General features: G+C 38.1%; 1 protein-coding gene across 3 annotated transcripts in view; it reads left to right on the top strand.

Annotated features, from left to right (window-relative positions):
- LOC126254123 (cation-independent mannose-6-phosphate receptor) overlaps window positions 1-18,049 on the top strand; it is a 633,915-nt gene that overhangs the window by 132,539 nt on the left and 483,327 nt on the right. The gene's annotated exons all lie outside the window — the stretch shown is intronic.

Below are 18,049 nucleotides of genomic sequence, written 5' to 3'. Positions count from 1 at the left end.
AAACACTCACGCAAATGCAACTCACACACATGACTGCAGTCTCTGGCAACTGGAACTGAACTGAATTGTGGTTTCAGTTGCCTACTGCAGTCGTGTGTGTGAGTTGCATTTGCATGAGTTTGTGTGTGCGTATGTGTGTCTACTGTTGACAAAGGCCATTGGCTGAAAGCTGTAAGTGTGAAAATCTTTTTGTTGTGCCTCTCTGTGACTCAGCATCTCTGCTATATGGTGAGTAGCATCTTTCCTTCTCATAATGAAGTATTAAGAGATTTGGAAATATATGTCATAGAATATGAATGTTCATTAACTGTTGTTCTTGAAGAATCCCATTTTGTTTAAAATTAATGTGTGAACCTGGAACAGACTTTTCTTAACAATTAGTACAAAGTTATTGCCTCATATCTGACAGCTGTTTTTAATCTGAGGTACTTTTATTGTGTTGTGTTCATTTTACATGGAAGTTGTACTGGTCATGGTAAAGTCTGGCACAGTTTGTTTATCTATTCCCCACTATCTTTCTAGGATAATGTTTACTTAGAATCTGCTCATATATTAAAACCTATGTAACAAAAGAAATCTGATTCTGAATCTTTTCATGCCAATTTTTTAGGATTACAGTAAATTTTCATTGTTTTACTTTTCAGTTAAATTCTTGTAATTTTGACTGGTAAGAACGGATACTCCAACAATAAGTTTTACTTTAGCCCACTACTGCAGAATCATACTGCAGCAGTAAAACGTAAACAAATAAAGAATAGAATAACACCAAAATAAAACTGCAGCTTCAAAGAAAATGCGCCCCACACAACAATAAAACACTGTGCACACTCACACATCTGCCAACAACAAAATGTGTCAAGAGTATGCAGTACTTTATAACAACAAAATTGCTTTTGATGCAGGGCCCCCTAGAAATACAGGTCCTGCAACGAAAAAGTGACATCGTACTAGTCAGCTTGCCCTCCACACTTCGCGAATGCTCACCCCCAATGTAGGGCTCATGGGAAATCAGTATGAAACAGAAAAGGTGCCCACTAAAGGCCTTAACTTTGTTGTGTGCTATTGAGAGCTTGCATGCATTTAAAAACATAGTCAAGAATTATTAAACTTATCTGGAATAGTTACTCACTCCGGGCCAGAGATGGCCGCTGCCACTCGTGTAAGACCTGCAGTGTCGTGTGCTGTGAGGTGTGCTCCACAGCCTGTTTTTCTTATGGGTCTCGTTTTGATGAGTGTGACATCAAAACTGTTTATATTTCTAACAGGCCGCAGAAAAATGTTGTGAATGGTGGTTTGAGAAGTGTTACTTTCAAAGTAAATTTTCATTTACGCAAGATAAATTATGTTACGTGTGAGAACGTGTGATGAATTTCTTCAATCGTGGAGTGCTAGGCTCTCATTCAGAACTTAACAATGAGGACCAGCCACTTAGAAAAATTTCAGGCCCAAAAGGCCAGCCGTAAATGCTATTATGTAAAATGTTATTGGCATATTTGTGTTTGATATATCTTAAAGGGTAACATGCGCTAAAAAAGACCAAGCTTTGAGATTAGTTTTTCATATTTATTTTAGTTCTTTCATAGCTTACAACTTAAGCAGTAATGATGGCAAAGAGTGTAACTATCGGAGAGAGGGAGGGGGGCACATGAAGTGAGTTCTTGAGCAATTTCACATGTAATTGCTTTTTTGTGAAAAAGTCGAAGTGCTCAACAGAACATGTATTTAGCCAGGTAACCCGTGAAATGTTCAGTGCACAGTAGTGAAATTTATAATTGTACTAGTCAGAAATATTCAGCTGCCGCAATTTAAGCTGTGCTCCTATAATACTGCATAATCACACGTTAAAGGGGGGAGGGGGGGCAGGAGGCAAACAAGCTTTTCTTGTAGCTATACTGTATTTATATTAATTTTATACCATTAACTCTTCCTACTTGTGTTCGTGCTACTTAATGATGGTTTTGCTATTGGTTGACTACATTGAGTGCCCTATGTATGTGAATATCTGCTATCATTGGCTGGTGACATTACACGACATGAACTCTGATTGGCTGTAAAAAAGCACATAACAGTCTCATGCTTCGGAAGCTACTGCGCTGTATTTGGTGGAATTTGTGTTTATACTTTCATAATACAAAAATATGCAGTGTAAATGTGGCCGGACGGAGTGGCAGAGCGGTTCTAGGCGCTACAGTCTGGAACCGCACGACCGCTACGGTCGCAGGTTCGAATCCTGCCTCGGGCATGGATGTGTGTGATGTCCTTAGCTTAGTTAGGTTTAAGTAGTTCTAAGTTCTAGGGGACTGATGACCTCAGAAGTTAAGTCCCATAGTGCTCAGAGCCATTTGCAGTGTAAATGTTACCGCGAATCAAAGATTTTTCCAAAACACATTGTTGTTTGCTGGGTTCATGTCCTAAAGTGCCGGGAAATTCTATGCTGGTGTATAAAACTTCCATCATTCAAAGGATTAATAAGCATGTTGTCACTTAACATGGGAAAAAGAACTTTCACCAGGGGAATAGTGTACTTTCACATGGGAAAATACCTTGCCTGCTTCTGTCTGTATGTTTGTGATAATCTCAGGAACCACTGTAGGTGTTTTGATCCTGTTTTGAGTAATAGATGTATTGATTCATGAGGGAGTTCATGCAAATTTGCCGAAGTATGATGAATTAAATTCTGCTGCGATTGTGAAAACAATACCATTGCCCTCTAGCTGTACAGCCAGGACAACGGCTGAGAGCAGCATAGTTTGTTTCGTGGTGTAGTGATAAAGTGCGTGCATAAAAAAAGGAAGGAAAAAAGGAAGATAAATACGAGGTGTGATTGGAAAGTTTTAAGAATGGATCTGCTACTGCTTACTGCTTACTGGTTTGGCTGGCAGGTACATGGAGGGTGTGGAGTGAGTCATTGCCCTGTCCTTGAACGCCCTCTGACTGGGTGGCAGCTGGTTGAGTGCGGGTCTGTTAGAGCTTGTTGCCGTATTCTGTTTCCGTGAAAATGGACGTAAAAATGGAGAAACAAGTTCGTGTGAAATTTTGTTTTAAAACTGGGAAATCAGCTTCTGAGACGTACGAACTATTAAAAACAGCTTTTGGAGATAATTGTATGAGCCAGTCAAATGTTTTTGTCTAGTTCAACAGGTTCAAAAATGGCCGTGAATCATTTGAAGATGAACCACAGTCCGGCCGCCCTTCCACCTCAAAACGAATGAAAATGTGAAAGTTCATGACTTAGTGCACTCTGATCGTGGACTTACAATTAGGGAGATGGCTGACGAACTTAATTTAAGTTTCTATGCATTCAGTCAGTTTCAACTGAAGATCTGAACATGCGTTGAGTGTCCGCAAAATTCATTCCAAAAGTGTTGTCAAGTGCCCAGAGACAACACCAACTTGAAGTGTATCAAGAACTGATTAATCGGACTAAAAATGACCCAGATGTGTTAAATAGGGAAATTACAGGTGACGAATCGTGGGTATATGGATACAATCCTGAAACCAAAGTGCAGTCTTCGCAGTGGAAGACTCCAGGTTCACCACGACTGAAAAAAGCACGGCAAAGTCGGTCGAAGGTGAAGACTATGTTCGTTACTTTTTTCGATTCTACTGGTATTGTGGATCATGAATTTACCCCTGGAGTACAGACAATTAACCAGGAATACTACAAATGTGTCCTTGAGCGTTTGCGCGAAAAGATGAGGAAGAAAAGGACTGCATTGTGGAAAGACAGGAGTTAGGTGCTACACCATGACAATGCTCCGGCTCATTGTGCCTTTTCCGTCATTGAATTTTTGACCAAATTCAAAATTCCTGTGCTCCACAACGGCTATACTCCCCTGATTTGGCCCCTTGGGGACTTCTACAAGTTTTCTCAACTGAAATTTTTACTGAAAGGGAAGCGATTCGATTCAATTGAAGACATCCAGGCAAAAACAGTGTGTCCTTAGCGCACTTCAGGAAAAAAATTTCCGGGGATGTTTCCAAAAGTGGAAACACCATTGGAGTCGGTGTGTTCAGTCAGAAGCAGACTATTGTGAAGGAGATGCATCACTGTAGCATGTAAATACCACCATTGTACAATTACAAGCCCTTTCTTAAAACTTTCCAATCACACCTCGTACATTTGCTGTGCTCCAGCAATCTTCTACAAGATTTATGTTCACAGGAGACCACTGTGAAATGCATGCTTAGACTTCATTGCTACACAGAAACTGAAAAAAGGACTTCAAATTTAAGGAAATCTTATCACAGTTCAGTGTAAGAGTATACTTAGGATTTTATTATTGAAGCTTTAAAAGCTTTAGTGTAATAAGAAATAACTTACTCAAACATGGGACAATGGGTAGAGCTGAAATCTAAGAACTCATAGAGATCCTGGAGCTTATATTATCTCACAACTACTTCCTGTTCAGCGACAAGTTTTACATTCAGAAAGATGGGCTGGCAATGGGTAGTAGTCTTGCCGGCTTGCTAGCAGAAATATAAATCAGTAACCGTGGAAACAACTTTTTTAGATCCCGAACCCAACTAAAAGATAAGCTGCTTTATTACAAATGCCATGTTGATGACACTCTCATTCTGTTCAGTGGAACAACAGAAGAATTATATAATCTAGCCGAAGAACTTAACCCTAGGATGCCCAAGCCTCTAAATCTTGTAGAAGTTAAAAAAACTTGGATGCCTGGGGGGGGGGGGGGGGGTGTTCGGCGTGTCCACAGGTATTAAATAAGTGTACTGATGAAAAATTACAACTTTCAAAATGGTTCATGTATTTTAACTAAGGCATCGGTTTAATAATGTTGTTAATTGTTATAAATATTGGATTGAGTGAATAAAAAATTGACATATTACAATACAAAATACAGATGTGTTCATATACAATAGACTACTCTGAGTCCTCAACTTCAAGGCAAGAGACACACTTCACAATTTTTTCTGAATGTGTGTTACACACATGTTTATGACACTGTCCACAATACTGTTTTGGTTCACTTAGATTGTTGTACTTCTGCTTCTTTGTTTTAGCCTTTCTTACACAAATATGGCACCGACCTTTCCCTGCAGGAGGCTGACGTGCTTCTGTTGTCACATCTTTGATTTTCTTTTGTAGTATAGTCTCCATTGATTGATCAATTTGGTTAGATGACCCTCTTGCATTGGCACTTCTTTCTTCTACCTGCAATTTCACTAGTTTCATCCCAGCTTGCAGAAGATAAAGTTTCCGTTTGTTGTGTTTCTTCTCAGTCCATCTTGGATGTTGCTGGATGAATATGGTGGTTGTATTGATAGTACAAATGTTGATGAGAGAGTAAGATACAGATAGAGGACATCTCTCTGTTCCCCTCTTGCAGGTGTACATATGCGCCATTTGATCAATGGTATCAATTCCACCTTTAGTGGAATTATAATAAGCATTTATCTCGGTTTTATTCTTCTCTCCTCCAACAGTGCTTTTATCTTGGTGCATTGTTGTACACATCAGTAAGTCTTTACTTGGTTTCGTTTTTGCTGTGTAGGACACCAAAGTTGCTGGAGGCCTACGTGTTGGGAACTGCACTAACTCACTGCAAGTTTACAAGATAAATAACAGCTGACTGACATCAGCAATCACTTCCTCTGAAAGTAGACCGATTGTTGCGAATATCAAGAATACCAACCAACAAGAAACTAACTTGCATTGTTGTAAAGATGAGAAATGTGAAATCCTACTAAGGGAAATTTTCTATAGCATGGAAGCCTAAGGGGGGAGGGGGGGGAGGGTTGTTGGACCCATAATAAGTTTTATTTATTTTTTCTTTTGAAGCAGGAATTTTCTATAAAATATATTGACACTAACGTTTCATAAAATAGCCAACAAACAATAACTCAAAGGGAATATGTAGTATGAAAGTTACTTGGGCAAAAGGACGGACATAAAAAAATTATAGTTCAACGAACCCCCCCCCCCCCCTTAGGCGTCCTAGGGTTAATAAAATACACAATAAAATTCAATTCACAGTAGAACATGAAACGCCATAATGCATTAACTATCTTGATCTAACAATCTCAAATAAAAATCAAAAGCATAAATTTCAAATTTTCAGAAAGCGAACATCCACCAGTGGTACCATACACAAATCCTCTTGCCATCCAGACCAACATAAAAAAGCATTCTTCAGAACAATGTTTAATCGCATGCTTAAAATCCCAATGGAAACAAGTGAAAGACAGAAAGAAACAAAAATCATTAAATCAATTGCCTCCAGCAATGGGTACAACCCTGCAATAATAGATAAACTAATCCATACAGAAGAATTAAATCAACCACCTGCTGAAGAACCACCCACAAACAAGAAGACCACATTTATTAGCCTGCCTTTCTTAGGGAAGATTCCTCACCAAATTGCCAACCTCTTCAAGACATACAACATAAAAATAAGTTTCTTCACCAACAACAAAATACAAAATAAAGTCATACACAGCACCAAAACCACTATACAACAGTGTCAAAAGTCAAGAGTGTACAAGCTCATTTGCGACTCATGTCCAAGCTTATACATTGGACAAACTGGTAGAAGCTTCACAACAAGATTTAAAGAACACATAATTGCACTCCGTCTTAACAACCTGGATAAGTCCAACTTTACCTCACATCTTGCCCAACACAATCATTCTGCAAACAACATAGAGCAGAATCTCCAAATGGTCCATTTGGCCAACAAAGTCACAATACTTGACCTTCTGGAAGAAATTGAAATATTTATCTACATAAATGCTGCACCTGACTACCTACTCAATGATCAAATTGAACTGAGAAACAAATTTTTCCTTCAGTACCTAGTAACCATTCAATGAACCCTACACTGTCCCCCCCCCCCCCACCCCTCTCCCTCTCCTTACATCCTAACTACACCGGTGCCAATGTAATATCCTACCACAGAATAAACTCTGTACTATATTTCTAAATGTTCAAGCCCTCTGCTGCTAACATAAATCAATACTTTTATACATATTACTTCTAGCTGGAACAAACAGAAGCTGCCTTTACCAATATTCCAGATCATTTTAATGTAAGAATAATAAATAAGTCAACAGTTAAAGAACTTTTGTTCGTCTTTTTTTTAAATATAAAGTGTACAGCCATACAAACAGCTTTAGTCCATTACAATCACTATAACTTTTATACAAATACCTTTAGCTTAAATAAACAGAATCTACTCTTGCTAATGCCCCAGATCAACAGAAATAAGTCAACAGTTCATCTGAAGGTTTGTTATTAATTTAAATATAAATATAAAGGTCCTAGTGTAACAGACAGCTGCATCTCACTGCAGATACAATAACTCTGTATCATTGATTCCTGGGTATTCATGTTAATGCCAATCATGATTTAAAAACAAAACAAAAAAAATCCTATAAACTGCGTGTATTATATGTAATTTACAAATAGAAATAAGATATCAGATCACCTGAAGTTTGTTCTTGTAATAACTTATTTATTTATTTATTTTATTTTGTGCTCTCATGCTATCACCAGTCTGATTAAAGTATTTGCCCTTTTATCGACTTCAATACACCTAAAGAAGAACAAATTACATCTCTGTGCAAAGTAGGCCTATGCCATATTTTTCTGTCAAGATCTTTGTTACAAGCAACAGTTGTAAAGCGCATGCTGGGTGCTGGAAAAGTCGCGCTGTCAGAGTGTAAATTAATATAGTTTGTGTGGAAGTGTGTAGTAATATAACAACTGGACATCAAAATGGAGGTAGACAGATGGACACTAACCGAAAAAAGCTGCCTATACTGTCGCAGTAAGTAAAAAACTAAATTTATGTTCATATTGACAGATAAGCTATAGTCATGGTGATACATTAAAGTGGGTTCCATCTTTACATCATAGAGCCAGCACCCAGCATTATGCTAGCAATGATGATGTAACTTCCTGAAACATCTGAAGATAAACCAGAAAAGGTTCGAAAACTGGTTCATGGAATAAAACATAATTATTCAAAAAAGTGACTGGTTGCAGTTTTGTATAACTTATTTACAACTTTATATGTTTATTTGACACTACAGTAGTGGAGCCGTAATAGCGGTACACAAAATTTTTTTCTTTAAAAAATGGCGTTACATTACTGGTTTCAATGAATTACGTTGTCACTTTCAAATGTAAAACATCAGTTGGAGAATATGTAATGGGAATTATGACCATACATCTTACAAAAATTATGAGAAATAGAGACCAGGCAAGTGAGGAAATGGTGGCACAGCCAAGTCACTACAAATTATGCCCATGCTTGCCCAAATGTTCATTCCATGTCCTAATGTGGGATAAATAAAAACTACACCAGGGTAGAAATTGCCAAGAATTCTTGCAATTTGTCCTGCTGTGACACCACGATTATATGGATGATATAAATTCACAAGTCTGAAAAATAAACACACATATGTATGAAATTTTAAACATTTTATTGGCTGTGATCCAGCAACTGTATGCTATTTAATTACAGAATGTATATACAGGCACTTTGGTTGCACAAAATTTTGTCAATTGACCACAGTTTCAACTGAACTAGAGCAGTCTTCATCAGAATAAAAAGTTACATGGAATACCTAAAAATATAATGATATGGATTGAAATAACATACACTTAATAGGATTAGTTTGATAAATCTCGTACAAACAGATGTACTTAATGTAATCACACCATGGTTTAAAATGTCCGAGGAAAAGTGCTTTTGTCAAACAGAAATAAAAACTAAAATGTAGAAGTATAACATAATTGTAAACCAGATACAATTCTCTTTGAAATATAGTGACAACTGCAAGGTCACTTAGGGCCAAAGGCTGCATAACACAGCCACTACCATCAGACTAAACGGCTAACATGCCGAGGCAGCTATGATGTGGACATAAAGACAGATTCACACCATCTAGCAGGAAGTAATCGAAATACAGATAACTTGAGATCAGATGAGTGTCTGCTTCAAAATAAGTACAACTATAGAGTAATCTTTCCCACTAATAATTCTTTAAAAAATTCTTTTAATAAAAAATAAAGGTTTAATTGAAAGTAAAAAGAAAGAGGGGAATAAACAGAATAAAAAAGAAAAAGGTTCTTATGTTTCAATGACTTATAGAGGCAAGGTTTCTGAGAAAATTGATAGGCAGTTTAGAAAGCATAATATCAAAATAGTTTTCAAGACAGATAATTTATTAAAACACATTAATATTAGCAGTAATGGAGACATGTATGATCGGTCGGGAGTATATAAATTGGGATATTCAGATTTCAATTCAGTGTATATAGAACAGATGGGTAGACCGTTTAAAACAAGATTTAGAGAACATATGTGTGGGCAAAACAACACTGCCTTTGGGTTGCATTTCAAAAGTACTAAACACACGATGGGTGACATCAGAAAAAATACGGGTACATTGTGTAGGGGAAAAAAAGGGGCATAGTCTGGACTTCAACAGGTTGATGTCAAATGTAAGAAATTTTTTGCCTATTTTGATGAAGTTATATAGCAATATGTACTAACTAACTTCAGCAGCAGTGAAGACGGAGATGGAGATCATCAGTATGGCAGAGCTGGCGGCTCTGCTTTTAGGGTTAATATAAAAGCTAACGATAACAAACCCAGATGTGTCTGAATCCATAATGAGTGGTTTTCTTGTCAGTGTCTGTTCCCCATGTTAGGAGCGACTGCAATAATTGCTCCAGGAACTAACAATCTCTGGTCTAATAACCCCAGTGAAACATTGGACAAACAATTCAAAGCTATCATGATTCATGAAAGTAATAACAATATTATACCAGGTGGTACACAATCCATCCACCAACAGGCGGCAACTGGGTCTTCAGTGTCTGGGAGACCTGGGCACTCATGAACACAGAGAAAATCGGAGTTCTCCAGCAAACGTGCATCCAAAACTATCACTTACATACGCACATTTAATATCAACGCTCCAATTCAACTGGGAAAATTACACAACCAAGTACAGGAGTTAGAGTGACAAAAAATTCAGATTTTAGACCTTCAAGATACACAAGCCACAGATGAAGCCACAGTAGATTATGGAAATTACCACATCTTTAAATGTAAAACAGAAAAATGCATCGCTAAAGGTGCTCCACTTCTGAGAATGGCTTTTGTCATGCATAACAGTATAAAACTCCATAAGATATGTGTGCGCCATAAGCAACGACCTTATGACAATGCGCATGCAGTGCACTAACAATAAATATGCCTTCATTAATGTTCATGCCCACACTAACATTGCTAATAGAAAGGATCCACATACTGTGGAGAAATTCTGGACCGAGCTTGAGAAAATAATTGCTAAAATTCCAAAGTAGGACATCAAAATCTTATTAAGTAATTTCAGTGCTTAGATAGGCAAAGAAAAACAATACTGGAAAACTGTAGGAAAATATCCCACCCATAAATTTACCAATAAAAACGGAAAGAGGCTTATCGAACTATGCCAACTAAACAACCTTAAAATCATGTCAACATCCTTGAGGAAGAATTCCCAAAAACAAAAGACCTGGAAATCCCCAATAAAAGAGCCTCAGTGAATATCAGATTGATCATGTTGCCATCTTGTATCCTCTACAGAAGGAAGTTCGTGACATACAAGTCCGCAGAGATGCAAACATAGATTCAGACCACTACCTAACACGGATTAAAATGAAATTTACCCCAAAGAGAGTCCACTGCAAGAAAGTGCACCAGCAGAAATTTGACACTAGAAGAATCAAAGAAACTAAGCTTGGAGAAGAACTGGAAAAAGTCCAGGCAGATAATTGGAAAAAATTTCACAGTAAAATAATACAGAAGGCTAAAGATTTAGTCCCCTTGAAGAAAAATACAAAAGCATCCATGGTGGGATATAGTGTGATAAAGCTTTGGGAAAACTTAACTACAACAGAAAGAAAACATTGGAAAATCTTCACTACTTTTATGAAACTAGCAAAAAAGTGGAAAAATCATTAGGCAGATCAAAAGAAAATACCTGAAAACCCAACTGAAGTTAATCGAAGAAAACTTCCGCAACTCCAATACACAAAATTTTTACAGAACTTATGCAGAAAAAATTTGCGGGTACAGCACACAGAATTTATTTTTCGAGAAATCTGATGGAAAACTTACACTCACTAACCAGGAAAACTGCAAGGAACTGGCACAGTATTTCTCAACACATCCTAACTGTCCGGAACCACCTTTGAGGTTCCCTAAAGAAAGACCTACTTATACACATGCTTAATCATCTCCACCTTCACAAGAAGAAATTCACAAACACATTAAATTAAAAAAAACAATAGAACATCTGGTGAAGGTGGAATTATTGCTGAGTTACTGAAAATTCTAGGACCAAATTCTCACAGAGTGTTAACCCAAATCATTGCAGATATTTTCGAGAAAAATTAACACAGGAATCGAAATGCCGGTGGGACGTTTAACAGTTTGAGGGTGGGACATCTGTGGGAGAGGTGGCTTCCATCATATACAGATTTCTGGGGTACACTCTCCTGGCCCCACCCTGATTATTTCTCTCACCTAATTTTGGTATTGTCTATCTGTCTGGCATCCATGAAGTTTTTAAGCATGAAGTTTCTTTCTTTTTAAATTATTTCTCAGCTCTGGCATCAGCTTTGATTGCAAGGCCTTAATCTGCTACTCTTACATATTTTGTAATTTGATCAAATTTCTGGTTGACTTCATTAAGCAAGACTTTGTTGAGCAAGATTCTGGTGACCTTGCTGTTAAGTCCCTTAGCATGCAACCAGCCAGATTGCACAGTATAGGAGAAAAATTGCTTTTTTGCATTTCATCCATTTTAATTCAGCCAAGTCTCCCTTTCTTGGACATGATAACTGTAGTGGACTGTTAAGGCAGCCAGTCCACAGTGAAGTAGCCGAAAGGGCACGCGTCAACTCACGCCGTCTGGCGTTAAGTCTGGAACAGGATTCGTAATGAATGTGATAAAGAAAAGAACGTAGCTACTAGAACACTTAACTTTTATATTGTCCTTTGGTATACAGCATTCTGGATGATACAAGTGAGACTCTATCTTGAGGTACATGCAACGTTAAAATGGTTAATGGCGCCTTTCTAGGTCGTAGCCATTAACTTAGCTGAAGGCTATTCTAACTGTCTCTCGGCAAATGAGAGAAAGGCTTCGTCAGTGTAGTCGCTAGCAACGTCGTCGTACAACTGGGCGAGTGCTAGTCAGTCTCTCGAGACCTGCCGTGTGGTGGCGCTCGGTCTGCGATCACTGCCAGTGGCGACACGCGGGTCCGACATGTACTAATGGACCGCGGCCGATTTAAGCTACCACCTAGCAAGTGTGGTGTCTGGCGGTGACACCACAATAACATGCAAGGAATTCAAATATCTTATACTCCTTTACAGTGCTAAACTTTTTTTTCTGTCAACATATCCTTTGAAAATGCTTTGGTGGGCTATGTTATGCTTTTAGATTTGATTCTTTTAGTCCTCCTGCATTGTCATCTACAAATAACCATACATGTCTTCACTGCAAGTTACCATGCAGTGAGATGCAGGGTACACAGGCTACCAATGTTATCTTTCTCTTGTTACCCCGTTCCCGATTTCTCTTCACTTTGTGGGTGGTGCATGTTAAGAACAGCTGTTAGTTTGCCTCTGTATGAGCTTAGTTTTCTGTGAATTTTTACTTACAATAATTGGGCTCTAAAGAAATGTGGACGTTAATACAGTAGAATCTTGCTAATCTGACCTCGGATGATCCAGCTCCCCGTTACTTCAACCATCCCATTTGCGACGTTTGTCTGCACTTGTCGATGACTCATTGTCTGCATTTTGGATAAGTAGACTAGTTTGCTGTTGGTATGCACAGTATTTCAATGAGTTTTAGTATGAAATAATTTGTTTCTAATGCAATCAGTAAATGTTGTTGAGCACACAATTCAGATGTAAACTAGTGACAGTGTTCTTATTACATATTAAAGTATGTAAAGCTTAATCATGGCATTAACTAAATGCAAACACATGACACTGTCTTTAGCAGAGAAACTGAAAGTATGTTTAAGGACAGACACAGTATGAGTCTCTTTGAAACATTGCAAGAGACATAGGGGTTGTCATACAAACTGTTAAAGACTGGAGAAAAAAATTTAGGAAAATTCTGAAAGTCATTCAGTGACGACAGATGTTGAGAAAGGACTGAAAATATGCAAGACTTTGAAGGGGCCTAAAAATGAAATCTAGTCAATGCTTTGTGGATGTGGTTTGAGCAGGAGAGAAGAAAAGGAACTCTGTTGTGTGGACCAATCATAAAAGGGAAGGCACAATGAAAATGAAAGGCTTACTGCAAGTGAATGCTGGCTGCAGTAGTGAAAAAAATGGCAATGGATCCGAAATGTAATTATTTCCGATGGAATTCTCTCTGCTGATGAAACAGCTGCCAGTGAATTCTTCCGAAATTTGAAAACTCACCTAAAGAGCTTAAGCAGATCCCTGCTAAAGTGTACAACATTCATGAGTCGGGCTTAAACTACAAAATGTTCCCTATGAGAAATCTTGTTGCACAAAATGAGTCGTTTGTGTGTCATTCCAGTACTGTAATAAGGTGTGTACATTTGTTAAACTTTCACTCACATTAACAATATCTTACTGCTCAATACAGATGTATTGTACAGTGCAGGCAGTACTATACATTACACTTTTGTGTAAGATTTTCCACTGTGTTGATGTTTTCTTTTCGTTGTGTTTCTGTTTTAACACAGAACAATATATCAGACAATATTTCCAGATTAAAATTAAAGTTGTACTGTACTGTGTTGTGATGTTAATGAAAGTGTTCCTGTGATATGAGCTTTTTTGCATTCCAACCATGATCGTGGTCCTGTAGGGGACAGATTAGTGAAGTTTTACTGTATGAATGCTCTGATTTTGAGCCAACCATAGTGGCAAAAATCACGTGATCCCAAAGCCAGGACAAATAAATTGGTTTCAAGGCAGTCGAGCTAGTCACTTCTGTAGAACAGTGTACTCATTATGCTGCTAGTGTTTTCCTGTCAAGGCAGCTTGGTGTAATAAATCTTTGCTCCTTCAAAATTGAAACTGGTCAAGCAGTGAAACATTGGAGTTGAACTATCTCATTTAGCCCATTAGCTACCACACGTTATCTGGCCGTTCTGAAACTACGAGGGCATGCTGAAAAGTAAAGCCTCAGAATTTTTATATAAAAACTCTTAAAGCTTTTTAAATGAATCACACATTATTAACATTAACATTGTCATTCTTCATGCCTACATATATTTTTCTCAACATAGCCACCCTGTGGCGAACTCATTTCTCCCAATGAGAGGCCAGTTTGTTGATACTGTCACTGTAGAACGTTTTATTTTGTTGACAGAGCCACAACCTCACTTCTGCTTACACCACTTCAGCACTATCAAAATGTAATCCTCAGAGGTGTTCTTTAAGTTTTGGAGACAGAGGAAAATTGGATTTGCCAAAGTCGGGACGGTACGAAGGATAATTGATGACAGTGAACTCAAGACGGATTGTTGCGGCATTCGTGTATGATCTGGATTTATCATGCTGAAGGAGCGTGTGCTCCATATGTGGACAAACTCTTCAAATCTGAAGCTCAATTACAGCATGCTGTTTCTCATGCAGCAACATAATTACGTTACACACCACCATGTTACACACTACAATTCAGAGCCCTCTTGTGGCAGATGGCTGAAAATATGTAGGCGTGAAGAAAAAAGATGTAGAATGTCAATAATGTTTGGTTTATTTAAAAAGCTATGAGAGATTTCACATTAAAAATTTGCAGGCATTACTTTTCAGCACGCCATCTGCATTGTGTACAAACCAGTCATACTGACATGTACTGAAGCGAAAATGCTTCAAGACCATTTTTTGGAGGATTGATGGAAAGCATGTACTTGTGGGCACTGTGATCCACAGTTGAATAAAGGTGATGTAAGTCAGTTTATTAATATAACAGTCACTGAAAGTGAAGGAACAAAACCTCCAGAGAAAACGAGATAACTACAATCAAGTCATTAACCATAACCAAAGATGCTGCTAGTTAGTTCATCACGTAGATACAAAGATAGTCCACACTTTTGATTGCATATTCGAGTGATTGGGTTGCAACAAACTGACAGATAGATGTCTTCAGTCTAGCAGAAGATGGGAGAAGTTTGCAGAAATTCCTGAGAGATCATAAATGGTACCATGTACTGCAATAATATATAATATTTTTGGTATATTTCTTTAGTCTAGAAGAAGATTAGATAATGTTGCAAAAAAAGAGACTAATCATAAATTCCTGAGAGAGAATAAATGGTACTATGTGCTGCATTAATGTGTAGTAATTCTTGATGTCACCTCTGTCCATTGTCACAATTTTTGAATGATGACATTGTTTTCTGCAACTTATGGCACTATTCTGCTGCAATCCCATTAGTGCTTCTCTTTGACAACTCTTTAACAGTGCATTCTCATTTTATAATTAATTATCTCTCATAGGTATATAAATATAGTGTGTGATCAATAGGTTCTATATTATTGCAACAACTCTATAAAGTTTGCTTGTTTCATTGCAGACATGTTTTACAACTGTTGCAGCAACATCTCTTGAAGTTGTTATCTTAATTTGAAGTAATAGAGATGCAGAACACGTGTGTGTGTCTAACCCATTGGTAATAAATTTACCACGGTTGTTTATATTGTATTATTGTTAAATGTAGCTCACTGTACATTACATTTTGTAAGTGATTGTTATGGATTTCATCAACAGTTCTTCATTAGGTGCAATATTCCATCTACACATTACACAAGGTTCATTAGACAATGTATTTACTGAATTTTGGGATTTAAATCTTAACTTCTGAAAATGAATGTAAGATCTGTGCAGGATTTGGTGACTGATGTGTAGTGATTAATTTACGTTTAAAGCACTGGGTGAGTTCATTCATTTGTTCTGAAGAGGAAGCAGACATTGTTGGCCTGCTTTTGGCTAGTTGCCATTGCGCTATGATGACAGTATCTAGGTGCTCGCTCTGCAGTCATCCTCAAATTATTTACAGAAACTATTTGGTAAAGATTCCATTTTTGCGTTACCTATATCTTTATATGTCAGCTTCACGATGACTTGCTCATCATTTTGTTAATTGTCATAGTTATTGTGATACTTGTATCTAAGTAAGACACTGCACTGAATTCGGGAAAAAAAAAATGCAATGGAAATTAGGGGTAGCTTTGATTTTTGTGATTGGCACATATTACGTAATATGGTGCTGAGTGTGAAATTTAGCTAACATATTGAATTTTCTTTTGACTTTGGTGGACGTCTCTATTTGTCACTAATCTCGAGAAAAATGGTCTCATGTAGTGCACTTATTTATGATTGCATGTACTAGTGATAAAGCTGGAATGAAACACCCGTAACATTCCTCAAACTTGATAAACGCTTTGAGACATCGAAACGAGACAGCATACAAAGAGGAGATATTTTGCCATATGGTTATTATGTGAAACTTCCATTATCTACTATGTTATTCCATTAACTACAGACTTTTTCAATGAGAGATTGTAATTTTTAAGGGCCATCGATAACTGGTGAAACAAGAAATGCTATGGGTTTTGGAACAACAAAAGAGAAGACATTACACATTTATTTTTGTATAGAAGATGTGCTTTTTCAAAAGCTGTTGACCTTACTTTTTCCTCAGTTCCTCACTTAAGCTTATTCTCTTGCCTGTACAACATGTTAATGAGACGACATTGTGTAAGCACCACTGTGTTTAGATAGAAGCAGCAAATTTAACATGGCAACAAGAGAAATGTAGGTTTTACTCAGAATTTGCCACCCATGATGCTCCTCTGAAAACAACAAATGCTTAACAAGTCAGGTGAAAATAAATTGGCACTTCTGTTGCATTTTCATCAGACTTCTAATTAGATTCTAATCAAAGTGGAGGTGACAGTAGATTTTTTTGGTTGGATACCATGTGACTGTGAATGTGGAGGGACTACTTAATATTTACAAAAAATATGATCGTAGGCTTCAGTTTAGAATGGCACTTCCTCTCCATCACTTGTCATGTCCCCTACAACACAGTGCCTGCCTGCCCTCAACCCCCATCACTACCATTCTCCCACACTTGCCCTGTTGACTGTGCATCTATCGGCCATGTTATTCTGCGTGCACTCTGCTGTGAGAACATATATAATAGAGGGAAACATTCCACGTGGGAAAAATATATCTAAAAACAAAGATGATGTGACTTACCAAACGAAAGCGCTGGCAGGTTGATAGACACACAAACATACACACAAAATTCAAGCTTTCGCAACCAACGGTTGCTTCATCAAGAAAGAGGGAAGGAGAGGGAAAGACGAAAGGATGTGGGTTTTAAGGGAGAGGGTAAAGAGTCATTCCAATCCCGGGAGCGGAAAGACTTACCTTATGGGGAAAAAATGACAGGTGTACACTCGCACGCACACACACACACACACACACACACACACACACACACACACACACACACACACACACACACACATATCCATCCGCACATACACAGACACAAGCAGACATTTGTAAAGGCAAAGAGTTTGGGCAGAGATGTCAGTCCAGGCGGAAGTACAGAGGCAAATATGTTGTTGAAAGACAGGTGAGGTATGAGCGGTGGCAACTTGAAATTAGTGGAGGTTGAGGCCGGGCGGATAACGAGAAGAGAAGATATACTGAAGGGCAAGTTCCCATCTCCGGAGTTCTGACAGGTTGGTGTTAGAGGGAAGTATCCAGATAACCCGGACGGTGTAACACTGTGCCAAGATGTGCTGGCCGTGCACCAAGGCATGTTTAGCCACAGGGTGATCATCATTACCAACAAACACTGTCTGCCTGTGTCCATTCATGCGAATTGACAGTTTATTGCTGGTCATTCCCACATAGAAAGCTTCACAGTGTAGGCAGGTCAGTTGGTAAATCACGTGGGTGCCATCACACGTGGCTCTGCCTTTGATCGTGTACGCCTTCTGGGTTACAGGAC

Source organism: Schistocerca nitens, chromosome 1 (assembly GCF_023898315.1).
Source record: "Schistocerca nitens isolate TAMUIC-IGC-003100 chromosome 1, iqSchNite1.1, whole genome shotgun sequence".
Lineage (NCBI taxonomy): Eukaryota > Metazoa > Arthropoda > Insecta > Orthoptera > Acrididae > Schistocerca > Schistocerca nitens.
This window is presented reverse-complemented; position numbering and strand designations above follow the sequence as displayed.